General features: G+C 31.2%; 1 protein-coding gene across 6 annotated transcripts in view; it reads left to right on the forward strand.

Annotated features, from left to right (window-relative positions):
* mtd (TLD domain-containing protein mustard) overlaps positions 1 to 13,476 on the forward strand; it is a 164,824-nt gene that overhangs the window by 43,294 nt on the left and 108,054 nt on the right. The gene's annotated exons all lie outside the window — the stretch shown is intronic.

Raw genomic sequence — 13,476 nt, forward strand, 5'->3', positions numbered from 1 at the left:
CATACAAATGTATGTACCTATGTATAAACAATTTAACAGCTAAATTTATTAACCATTTTCAGACTTGAGTTCCGTTTTTATTAATTTGGTGTATGTATGTAGCATGCTCTCGAATTTCCATGACTGTACTTACAAACATATTTATGTAGTTGGTATGACTTATACATAAATTACATATAAAAATGTTATTCGCATGTTTTTCAAATAAAAACCAAATATGAAGTTTTGCACAAAAGATCACTATATTAATTAATTAAGTAAATTATTATTACCATATTGATACCCAAAATAGCAGACATACTTACATATTTATTGACATTTTTACATAAAATCAAATTGCATTTTTTAGTATAGTATTCTATCCTTGGACAAAATAAATATGCTTCAACTACACATTTTCCATCTTTTTTCTTCTATGTGGAAACAGCGAAAACCTTTTTTTCAGTATTTTCAGCGCTTTTTAAGGGCGCGAGAGCAGAAAATGACTAGTTGTTTGTCTCAGCTATGTAGCTTTGTACCTTAAAATTAAGGAATGAGCGACTAAAGGTCTGATTATGCATACTTCGCTTAACTTCGCACAACCATTTGTATCAGTGCAATAAAAATTTAACTTAAGAAAATGTGAAGCAAAATATCCTTATCATATCCTTAAGTTTTAAAAAGTTGTGCTGATTTATGGGTAATGGAATACGTACAAAATACATACAAAGTACATACGAAATTACAGTTTAAGGTTTATGCGAAGTTGTGCGAAGTTATGCGAAGTATGCATAATCCGACCATAAAAAGAAAAAATTTCACATAATTTTATTAATTTGCAACAGTTGACGAGCAACGCACGCGAAAAGTTGAGAGTTGGCCATCTTTCTGCTTTGTGTTAGCGTTAGCATTGTCGAATTTTGGCTATGTGAAGGGCTGCATTTGAATTCATATATTCATAGTGACCTGTTGAAGTGACGCCAACGCCAACGCAACGCATGTGGTCCGGTCCTTAGTGTCATGCAGTTCGTTTTTCGGCAATAAGTTTTAAAAAAATTAAATTAAATTAAAAAAATACTTTTTATTTTTTTAAACAATAAAAACTAATAAACAAAAGAAATTTACATTTAAAAAATTTAAATAATAAATAAAAAGAAAATAAAGCAAAAAATAAATAAAAGTATTTTTAAAGATTAACAGGGCGATTTTGGCAACTGTCTTGCTACTCACCACAGTCATTCGAAAGACAAAAGTCTTGTCAATTCTATGCTGTTCGCCTTTCAGCAATAAGATTTTATTAATTCCTTTAAATTAAAAACACATAGATATTTCTCTATTTAAAACAAAATTCATATACATATAAAAGAAAACTAAATGAGAAAAAGAAAAAAACTAATCAAAGTACAGGAAATAGTACCTAAAAATTAAATTAGATTAAAAATATTTTTATTTGAAAAAAACAAACGTTCTTAAAACAATGAAATATAAAAATTAAAAGAAAACAAAATTAACAACAGAATAAGAAAATAAATTAAAAGAGAAGAAAGAAATAAAATATTTTTTCTTTTAATCAATAAAATTTAAAAATTAAAAGAAAATTAAAAAGACAAAAAATAACATAATTTCCTAAAAGTTAAAAGTAATTAAAAAAATATTTTTTTTTAAACAATAATATCAAAAAATATAAAGAAAATTAAATCAAGAAAGAAAAAATACATAAAATAAGTATCTAAAAATTAAATGAAATTGAAAAATATATTTTTTCCTTTTTAAACCAATAAATCTAAAACGCAAAAGAAAGTTCAATTTACAAAAATATTACTAAAGAAAGAAAAATTAAAGAAGTTCCGAAAAATTAAATGAAATTAAAAAAAAATAACCGCCTATCGAAAAAAATAACATTTACATATATACAAATTAAATGACATTTAAAAATTTAGAGAATATCAATAATGGAAAAAAGGTACATCAAATAAGTTTCAACAAATAAATAAAATTTAAATATAAATTTGTATTTTCTTTTTAAACCATAGAATCTGAAAACAAAAAGAAGGTTCAATTAAAAAAAAAAAAATTATCTTACTAAATAAAAAAGAACTCGGATATTGCGAATGGCACGCCCTGTTGTTGCGACAACCAATTTCGAGCTAAATGATATACAAGTGCTTTTTCTCAAAATAACTTTTCACCACGAGTGCTGAATGAGAGAGCTTTGTGCTAGAATAACAAAAGTCTTTCGAACTAATTTGCCATCTGTCTTTCATTTGTCTTACGATAGACTTTTTACAATCTTAGCCAGAATTGCCCTATTAAGCTGTAGTTACATTGCCCATAAAGTCATTGAAATGTATTGAAAAATTATGAAAGCCCGTTGTAGAGCAACTGCTGTGTACTTTTGAAGCTGGCATTAAAGATGAAAACAAAGCCAACAAGAACCGATCATTCAATTACCATTGTTAACTCCGAGAAATATCCATACGAATTTTTACTTAATTTATTTACTACTAGTTCCATTTTTGTCAGAAAATTGTGTTAATAGACACGTTTAGAATCTCATCAACCAGTTGGCTATCATCTGCCACTTTCAGATAGGGTTGCCAACCGTACTATAATATATAGTATTGTACTATTTTTCCGATCGGAATACTATATACTATTGGAAAAAAATATAGTACGCGAAAATACTATATTTCTTTAACTTTAAATATAAATGTATTTCAGTAGTTTGCAAGAAAATTTTTTTATTAAAATGGATGACCTTTATACTGAAATAACAATATTATATGAAATAATCAAAAATGGCAACATATTTTTAAAAACAATAAGAAAGAATTAACAAATTGACTTAAATTTATTACTTTTCTACCCTCTATTACCGCAACTTCGGCATTCACACGAAGAACTTTTTCCATTACCTAAAAAGCGTTTTTACTTTTTGTTTTAAATAAAATACCATATATATTTGAAGTGTACAATATTTTTCCGATGTTTTGAAAAAAAAATACTATAAATATCTTAGAAAATGTTAGCAGCCCTACTTTCAGACCAAAAAAAAAGGTAATAAATTCAATTAAGCACTTTTCATGAAATAACTATGAAAAAGTGGCCAATATCGAAGTAAACTCTAATGTCATAATTTAAAAATGCTTACAGCTAAAAACAAAACCACCTGCTTGTACCCGTATTTATGGTTGCAGTTAAAAAGCTTATCTTCCACATTTTATAACGGTACATATTGATAACTTGTGTGAATGACCTACTTTACTGGGCCTACATTTTTTTTTTTTTAACTTTTAATAAAACCTCAAAAAGACACTCGTATGTAGATTAATCAGACATTTCAAAGCACGCGTGCTCCACATTGAAGCACATACATACTTCAGAACAGAAAGAAATGCAGCAGATACTTACATATATATCTAACATTTTTTTATCAAAGACAATTAATTAATAACATTAAAATATTACACTAGTGATTAATTTAACATTTTAACATATCTCAGCACTCACTGTGCCTGAAAACAGACAATAAAAGAAAGCTAGAAAAGCAACTTTAAGCACCAACAATTCAAATAAAAAGTGGCCGATCGTTATCTAGTATTATTTTTACCTCTTCCGAGAAATATCAGAACTATCATTGTGCATGAAGTGTGCATGTTGCTTTTTCATGTTTCAATGGTATCACAGTATCCGTCCGAGCATTGGTGATAAGTGCCATAGTACACTCGTATGATTTTATTATTGGCTTTGATTATCTCATTGCCACTTTGATTTTTTTTTTTACTTCACTGATAAATAGTTTACTGACGGTATACAAAGTAGTAAATGCATATGTACATAAGTAGTATGTATGCACTTGTGAAGTACTGTGTGGCAACTCTAAAATTANACGCGTGCTCCACATTGAAGCACATACATACTTCAGAACAGAAAGAAATGCAGCAGATACTTACATATATATCTAACATTTTTTTATCAAAGACAATTAATTAATAACATTAAAATATTACACTAGTGATTAATTTAACATTTTAACATATCTCAGCACTCACTGTGCCTGAAAACAGACAATAAAAGAAAGCTAGAAAAGCAACTTTAAGCACCAACAATTCAAATAAAAAGTGGCCGATCGTTATCTAGTATTATTTTTACCTCTTCCGAGAAATATCAGAACTATCATTGTGCATGAAGTGTGCATGTTGCTTTTTCATGTTTCAATGGTATCACAGTATCCGTCCGAGCATTGGTGATAAGTGCCATAGTACACTCGTATGATTTTATTATTGGCTTTGATTATCTCATTGCCACTTTGATTTTTTTTTTTACTTCACTGATAAATAGTTTACTGACGGTATACAAAGTAGTAAATGCATATGTACATAAGTATGTATGCACTTGTGAAGTACTGTGTGGCAACTCTACAATTGNATTTTTTTATCAAAGACAATTAATTAATAACATTAAAATATTACACTAGTGATTAATTTAACATTTTAACATATCTCAGCACTCACTGTGCCTGAAAACAGACAATAAAAGAAAGCTAGAAAAGCAACTTTAAGCACCAACAATTCAAATAAAAAGTGGCCGATCGTTATCTAGTATTATTTTTACCTCTTCCGAGAAATATCAAAACTATCGTTGTGCTTGAAGTGTGCATGTCGCTTTTTCAANCATGTTGCTTTTTCATGTTTCAATGGTATCACAGTATCCGTCCGAGCATTGGTGATAAGTGCCATAGTACACTCGTATGATTTTATTATTGGCTTTGATTATCTCATTGCCACTTTGATTTTTTTTTTTACTTCACTGATAAATAGTTTACTGACGGTATACAAAGTAGTAAATGCATATGTACATAAGTAGTATGTATGCACTTGTGAAGTACTGTGTGGCAACTCTAAAATTAAACAGTGGCAACTCGAGTGCTTTGTAAACGAGCCGTCTTCACAAACACGTTTGTTGGCAATGAAAAGTAAAATGCAAGGAAGAAAAGAAAAGGTAGCGATTACTAGAAGGCCGAGGGTAGATATAACTAACGGGTGATTTTTTAAGAGCTTGATACCTTTTTTTTTTAAAAAAAACGCATAAAATTTGCAAAATCTCATCGGTTCTTTATTTGAAACGTTAGATTGGNCTACATATATGAACATACATACCGTCGTTTAACGTACAACACCGCGCCTCAAGATAATGCAAAACCGCGTATGTGAGGTTGCATAAATTATTTTCTAGAGAGTAAAAATACTCATATTTCAAAATGATTCTCACAATCGCATTTCTGGCTATTATATTTCAGGACGAATGGATAAGGATTGAACCAAGAGCTTGTGTGAGCAAATCCAATTTTTGGCAGCAAATGTTAGTTACGCGGTTTTGTACTTTAAACGACGATATCCATATGTACATAAGTATGTATACAAATATATACATAGCTAAGTTGGTATACCGGCTTGATAATTTAATTTTATGGCTGCGCCAACATACAAACACACTCGTATAAGCCATTGAATGGCAAATAAAATATGTTGCACAAAGTTTTTTATTTATACAAGCTTTTCTAGCATATAGCTGACTATTACAGTTATTTATAGATACAAATTTTCATATAAATATATATGTAGTATATGTAAAAGTGTTAATATTTGCAACCACAAAATTTTGGTTTTGTACGTACAATATACATTTGTAAGTATGTACTCTAAATACTACCCCAGCTACTTACAAACATATGTACATATGTGCAAATAGAAAATTCACACTTTCAATTATTGAAATTACACTATTTAGTTGAAGTTGAAGAGTAAAGAGTATTTGAAACTGGTCGGTCACTGACACCCACTTCAGCCGATTAGCTAAGCAAACTTGGCAGTGGTTTGAGATACTTCAAATAAATATGTACATACATATTTATCTTCGCAAACAAATATTTAGATAGATATATGTGTGTATGTAGATTTATGTAAAAATCGATGATTCTCTATACATATATATATTTTTATAATATTAAACGTTAACAAAAATCGCAATATTTTCAATTCGTGTAAAAAAAATAAATTTTCTCTACATATTTTTTGCATATACGGGCAGTGTCAAATGTTAGTGTATACCTTGTTTATTAATTACACAGATTTACAAAAAAAAGTTTATGCATATTAAACCAAACCCATATATCCCTATGGTATTCGACGGGCTGAATACGAATCCGAGGTCAGTCTCCATCACGTCAGATTCGAGGTCGTTGAAAGACCTGAAAATTCAATACAATTCTTCTGAATTTGACTTTGAGATGACCTTGGCATGACCTATAGATAACTTTGAAGGATCAACATTTTTTTTCAGACCTCGGGTTCGCATTCAGCGCGTCGATATAGAAACGTTTTTGTAAACTTGTGTTGTTTATGAAAAAATATTTCATTTTATAATATAATCCATGTAAACCAAAGCTTCATACTTTATATAAAGTGCATAAAAATTAACAAAATATTTTTTTTTAAAAAGTGCAAGTTTCAAGTCGCTAAAAATTGCCGTTGATTTTTTAGATTTTTTTTTTGTGGAGGGTGTTGCACGATTTTTTCCCCATAAAAATAGATTTTGATTATGCGAAAGAAGAAGAAACGCAAGCGACTTGAAACTTGCACATTGTACTAAAATTAAACAGGGTTTAAAATTGCATACTCCAAACTTTTCTAGAAATTCATTGTCAGAATTCCGCTGCAGTCATAGTTGCTTAGTTGCTTCAAAAAGGCCCAAAACAAACTAAAGGCCCATAGGCCCAAACGTAGAAAAAAGATCCAGTGTCAAAATGCGAGGCTACCGTGATGCGGTATGACGCGCGGACGCGAGCGCCACGAAGCTACGCAAATTTAATGTTTGAAAGAGCAATAATAAAGAGCAATAATACCAATGGATTTTATTACGGTTTTGGAAAGGTGATAATGTCAATTGACTTTATTTCGCACCCGTATGCGAATCACAATAAGCGAGGCTAAATAGGCTTTGAAAAAAAAAGATTAGAAAAAGTTAGACCCTGTGAAAAATGAAGTACAAAAGAAGTCAGTATATTCATTCCTTAACAAGTTTCGACAACTCGATAAGTGCCACGAAACCGATTTTCTTTAAATAAATTTTTAAATCCTTCCCATCAAAATACAAAATAACATCTTTCAGGTTAATAACGGCTACATTACTTCAAGGTATGTAAAATGGAGTTCAGTTTAAAATACGAAAAATTAAAAGAAATTCTAATGGAAATATGATTGTTTTCTACATCAGAACGCACTAGTAATACGCCAACAAATCAATTATTATGGTACTTTGCTCTGTTATTGTGATATTTGAACGGAATCATTTTTATAAACTCCGGTCCGAATTTTGCTATGAATATTTAAAAAAAAAAAGGTCAGAAAAAATACACGAAATCAGACCGAAAATTCTGAGGCTGTGGCATAAAATTAAATGCTAAATAAAGCCTCAAAAAGGCGAACCTGGTTACACTGGCGATAAAGGTATATTTCCCTCTATTAATAAGTGCTACACTTCGTATACTTTGCACATTTTCAGCCATGAATTATGGTGCTGAAAGGTCTTTCTCTTCTTTGCGTCGAATCAAAAATTGGTTCAGAACAACAATGTTCTCGGAAAGATTGAACGGGTTGGCCCTCCTCAATATATATTACTATATTGAAGTAAAGCCAGAAGAACTGATGGAAAGATTTCCAAACATTGGCAACCACTGCATCAATTTCAGTGTATTAAATGAATGTCTCTTTTGTATCGATGGTCCTTAGCAATAACGATACTTTAGCAAATTACTGCATTTGAAATTAGTTTTTTGGGAGCTAAAAAAAAAGTGTTATTCGCGGAACACATAGATAGAGGAGTTGCATATATCTGTGGTCATAAATAATAACCGCCTAAGGCGAAAAACCTGAATTCAAGATAAAACGTTTTACACCTTTGGATTGCAATGTTAACCTTATGGGGAAACCAAAATATAATAATAAAAGCCTAGATGGCGAGATAGGGATTTCACGTACACATACATACGATAACATATACATACATACATACGATAGCATATACATATGTACAACTCAATCATTTCTTAAGTCGTAAGTTAGGCGATTATTGCTTATGGCCACAGATATAATAATTAATTGTTTTAGCTGCCTACATACAGGAGTTACGAAAGACATAGCTTATACAGCACCGATCTTGACGGATTTATCAGTAGACTTTGTTTGATTATTTAGCTCACAAAATGTCTTGGCTTTAGCTGTCCAAATAAAGGAGTTTTAAAGTAAAACCCCATATCTGAAGAATCACTTGTATGGAGGCTATGGGTTATAGTGACCCGATCTTTGTCATTTTCACTATACGCTTTCTGTTGATAATGAGTGAAAATGGTGCAAAATGGTTTTTAGCTGCATAAATAGAGGAGTTATAACCAAAAATGTCATATCTGAACATTCAGTCGTGTGGGAGCTATGTGTTATAGTGATCGGATTTTGCCGGTTCCTACAAATGTTTACTACACTACAAAAATACATTCGCTTAACAAATGTCCGTCGGATATCTCTAAAACTAAAGACTAGATTGCGTTCAAACAGGCGGGCATGGCTTAATTGAATCAGGCGTTCTGATCTTCTAAGTATACATTTTAATGGGTCTGTCTCTTCTTATTCTGGTACTTACGTACATCGGACCAAATTTATAATACATGAAAGGTATACAAAAGATTTGAATTGTGTCGTTATTCCAAATGACCATTTATATGTACCTGCATATATATATGCATAAAAAATTAAGTTTATATTATCATTAAATAAGCTACATCATTATTAAAGTTGAATTTCCTAGAAATTCTTACAATTTTTATATTCAAACAGGCTTCTTTTAAAATCGATTTTTTTTTTGGTCATTCAAAGTGCTGGGGATCAATTAGGAGTTACATATGTAAATAATTACCGGTTTGAAGCCAGCGAAAGTATCAGGCTGATAGATGTCTTGCATACATATGTATGCATATCTGTCTAGCCATGAACAGCAATACTTGGCAATAGTTGTTTAATAGTTTTATAAGTAGGTACCCTATCAATTATGAGCGACTTAATAAATTTATAAAATACCTTCTGTTTACAAACAAAAGTAATTTATTTCTGAGTACTAATCATAAATAATATTGATATATGTACATATTTATTTACGCAATAAATGTTTGGATAAGTGCACATGTATGTACCTACAACTTGAAATTAGGATGCATTAATTTTCGTGGAAAGTTTTTGCCCTGTTCAAAAGCACATTTTGCGCACAAATTTATTTGAGGCAGAGACATGTACTTTGTTTTCGTTGCGTATAGGAATTCCCGCTTTAGTGGACAATAATATTTGGACCTATTCAAGATTATTTGCAATTCAATTAATTTTCAATTTAGTGTGGCAAATATGAAGCACTTAATTTAACTGTAATCAGCAAATTGTTTTGTTGCCCCTAATAGCTATTCAATCGCTCTAATCAACGTTTAATTAGGGCTATGAATTGACGCTTGAAGTGAATGTATCGACTGATGTTTCATCGTTCAATACAAAATGTGTCTATAAGTACTATTTTTTATTCCTGAAAACACTTGTGAGGGATGATTATTACGATTACGACTACGATTAGATATAATTTCGATTTAAAATTACGATAATAAATTCAATTCAAATTACGTTTACGTCTCCGGTTTAAAATTAAGATAATAGTAACAACTAACATGCGGGTTCATGGCGTTAAAATGCCCAAAATTGAATTTCGAAAACCAAAAAAAAAAACTCCAGATGCTAGTAAGAGATATAAGCGATCTAAGTACCATATTTCATCTAAATTCGTGTAGCCGTTTCTTGGTGACAATCCCACTAAATATAGTTCAGAGATAAAGCTTTCTCAAACAAATTTTGATTTATACCAATATTTTATTAATTCATCTAACTCACGTAATAATTTGAATGTATTTTTTGAGAGACGTGGCAACCTTTTCAAACATTCCAAATTTTCAAAATAACGATTTATTCACACCCTTTCGTTTGACATCCATATTTTAATGTTGTATAAGTTAACTAAATTCGACTTTTGAATCACATGGCAACCCTCTTCAAAGTATTTTCAAACTACCACATTCGTAAACCTCTTTCTTCTGGGCATCCATAAAGTGATACATATTTATATTACCCAATTTCCTCAATTCAAACTGAATTTAATTTTTTAAACAGGTGGCAACCTTCTCATAGTTTACTTTTCAAATTTATTCCGAATGATATGCATTTTGTAATAATTAATTTATTTTTTTAAGTAATTTTAATTAAATTTTTTAAAAGATGGCAACTCTCTTCGAAAAAGTCAAGCCGTTCTGCAAATCTTCAGTGCAAGCCTTTAAATTTGACATCTAATTTTTGAAAATCGAACGAACGGTGCAGACCTGATGACCTGGACAAAAAATCACTTCGCGTATTATATATATAGATAGATAGATATATAGATAGATTAAAATTTAATTTACGCTTACGTTATATTTTTGATTACGGTTACGATTGCGATTACGATTATCGTTACCATTTAAATTTACGATAAAGATTAAAATTAAAATTTCGTTTACGTATACGTTTAAATTTATGATTACGGTTCCGATTTAGAATTACGATAGCGATTACAGTAAAATCACGTTTATGCTTACGTGTACGTTTAAGATTAGGGTCAGTTCTACGATTGCGATTACAAACAATAACGTTTACCGAAAAAATTGTTTCAGAAATTGCGTCTACACTCCTCTGAGTGACTTATTCCCTTTAATAGTTACTCATTCCCTTAGTTAAAAGTACTATCAGTCTTTATCGAACTCATATTTGGCAAACCTAAGAAACTCATTCCTCAGTCAAATTTGCGGTTAAATGTCTTTAGCCAACTATTATTGAAAACATCCTGGTTAATTTGCATAGTCAATACTAATAATTTACAATTCGATCAATTTCGAAAGTTTTTAATTAATTTTAATAAAATGCATGATTTTTCTATAAATCACCTCCAACCTTAATGAAAAATGTAACAACTATTCATTTAATCTGGTAACAGCTGGTTGTTACAGTAAACAAAAAATAAAAAAAAATACATACACACTGTTGACTGCCCACTTCGAACAATTGATGAATGATTGAGTAGCGGAATAAGCGCACAACTCAAGTTCAAAAGATTATGTGGCTTAATAATTTTGAACGAAAATACTTGTAAAAATAAAAATCAGACTCTCTGTGAGCACTTGAATTACGGGCAGACAATTTATGGATATGCCTACACAAACCGGCACGTCATTCCATACATATGTATGTATATCCGATTTACTGCAACTATATGTGAAGATATATACACACATATGTACATACGTTGTGCACGTGCGTATAAACTATGTAGTCTGTTTTTATACCCGAGCGCACTTGTGCACAAGGGTATATTAATTTTGTTCACATAACGGTTGTTTGTAACAGCCAAAACGAATCGAGATAGATATAGACAAATGTATACATAAATGATCAGGATGAAAAAAGAAATCGATTAAGCCATGTCTGTCTGTCCGTCCGTCTGTCCGTCTGTCCGTCTGTCCGTCTGTCCGTGTACACGATAACTCGAGCAAAAATTGAGATATCTCAACGAAATTTGGTATGTAGGTTTCCCTTAATCCAAGGTAGGTTGGTATTGAAAATGGGCGAAATCGGACTTTAACCACGCCCACTTCCCATATAACGGTAATTTCCAGAAATACGAAAACTGCGATATTTTAGTAACTACTGAAGATAATTCACTCAAAATTGATATTTACAATAATTTTTAGACGAAAAATAAGAATATTATAAATTTTTGGAAAATGGGCGTAGCCACGCATAAAAAATGTTACATGTGTATATCTTGGTAACCGCTGCACCAATTTCTTCCAAACTTGGCACAGTTGTTGGCCTTGGTACAGCATAAAAAACCGCGGAAACTTTTTAAAATCGGACAATAACCACGCCCACATCCCATATAACGGTAATTTAGAGAAATACAAAATCTTCGATAAATCAGTAAATATTGAAGCTAATTTATTCAAAATTGATGCTTGCAACAATTCTTTACCAAGAAATACGTTTATGGTAAAATTTTGGAAAATGGGCGTGGCACCGCCCACTTATGATCACATATAAGTATATCGGTAACCGTTCTACCAATTTGTACCAAACTCGGTATGGTTATTGTACTTGCCACGTGTAAGCAAAACGTTGAAAATTATTGAAATCGGACTAAAATAACGGCCGCTTCTCATATAACGGTAAATTTCAGAAATGCTTGAAACTTCAATATTTCGAAATTGAAGGACGCTAATTTACTCAAAATTGATACACCCCGGCTTACCATCTAGCGGAAGGTTTCGGAAAGGTGAAAAAACATATTTAATACTTGCGCCGGGTATTTAATGTTCGGCTCCGCCCGAACTTAGACTTTCTTACTTGTTTTATTCATGAAAATGACTCGAGTCAATGCGTGCGCCTGCGTTTGTGAGTGTGAGTGTGTATACTTGTGCGTACTATTGCGGAAATTAGTTTTGTCAATCAAGCAACATTCAGATGCATACATAGGTATATTGAAAATTTATATTGAAAGTACATACATATGTATGTCCATAAAGGTGTAGCTTGTCATGGCACCCGAGCGGAATCTTTGCCCGCACGCACCGTCGTCTTCAGTGAACAAACACATACAGGCTAATACAATGTAGTATTTATGTATATATAGAGACACATAAATATACAAACATATAAGCATGTTTATATTTATTTTTATGACAACATTTCCAGACATGCAGCGCCTTAAATGGATGTGAGTACACATTTTTCGTGTAGGCAAGAACGCTACACCGCAGACAGCTGAGCCAAATAAATATTTCTAAACACACAAAGACGGCATTGCAGTCTTTCAGCTCGCTGCTGGGTGAGTGCAGCTGTAAGCAACAACAAGCATAGGTTTGGTGAGCAGTTTTAATGTACTTATTGCAGTGCATTTTAACTGATTTAGTTGATAAAAATAATATGTTGCGTATACGCCATGGTTCATGACAATTATTTTGATGCCTCACATGCAACTGAAATTGTATTATAACTTTGGTCCGATATTTTTAACTACAAGAAGAGTAAAAAGTAGACATAGACCGAACTGATTTGTGCAATGAGCTAAGGTGACGGGATATACCCAAGAATGATAGAATATCTATCATTCTTGGGATATACCTATGCATGTCTGTCACTCAGTTTGAACGCAAACTAGTCCCTAAGATTCAGAGATATTCGACTAAAATTTGGTAATGAGGCCAAAAAAATAACAACCAAATGTTATAAACCATTCCGTATTTAAAAATTAAATAAGAAAAATTTAAATTTTTCAATTTTTGTATAAAATTCCACAATTCAACCTATAAAATCACGAAAAATC

Source organism: Rhagoletis zephyria, unplaced genomic scaffold (assembly GCF_001687245.7).
Source record: "Rhagoletis zephyria isolate East Lansing unplaced genomic scaffold, Rhagoletis_zephyria_1.1 Rzeph_scaffold_00841, whole genome shotgun sequence".
Taxonomy (NCBI): Eukaryota; Metazoa; Arthropoda; class Insecta; order Diptera; family Tephritidae; genus Rhagoletis; species Rhagoletis zephyria.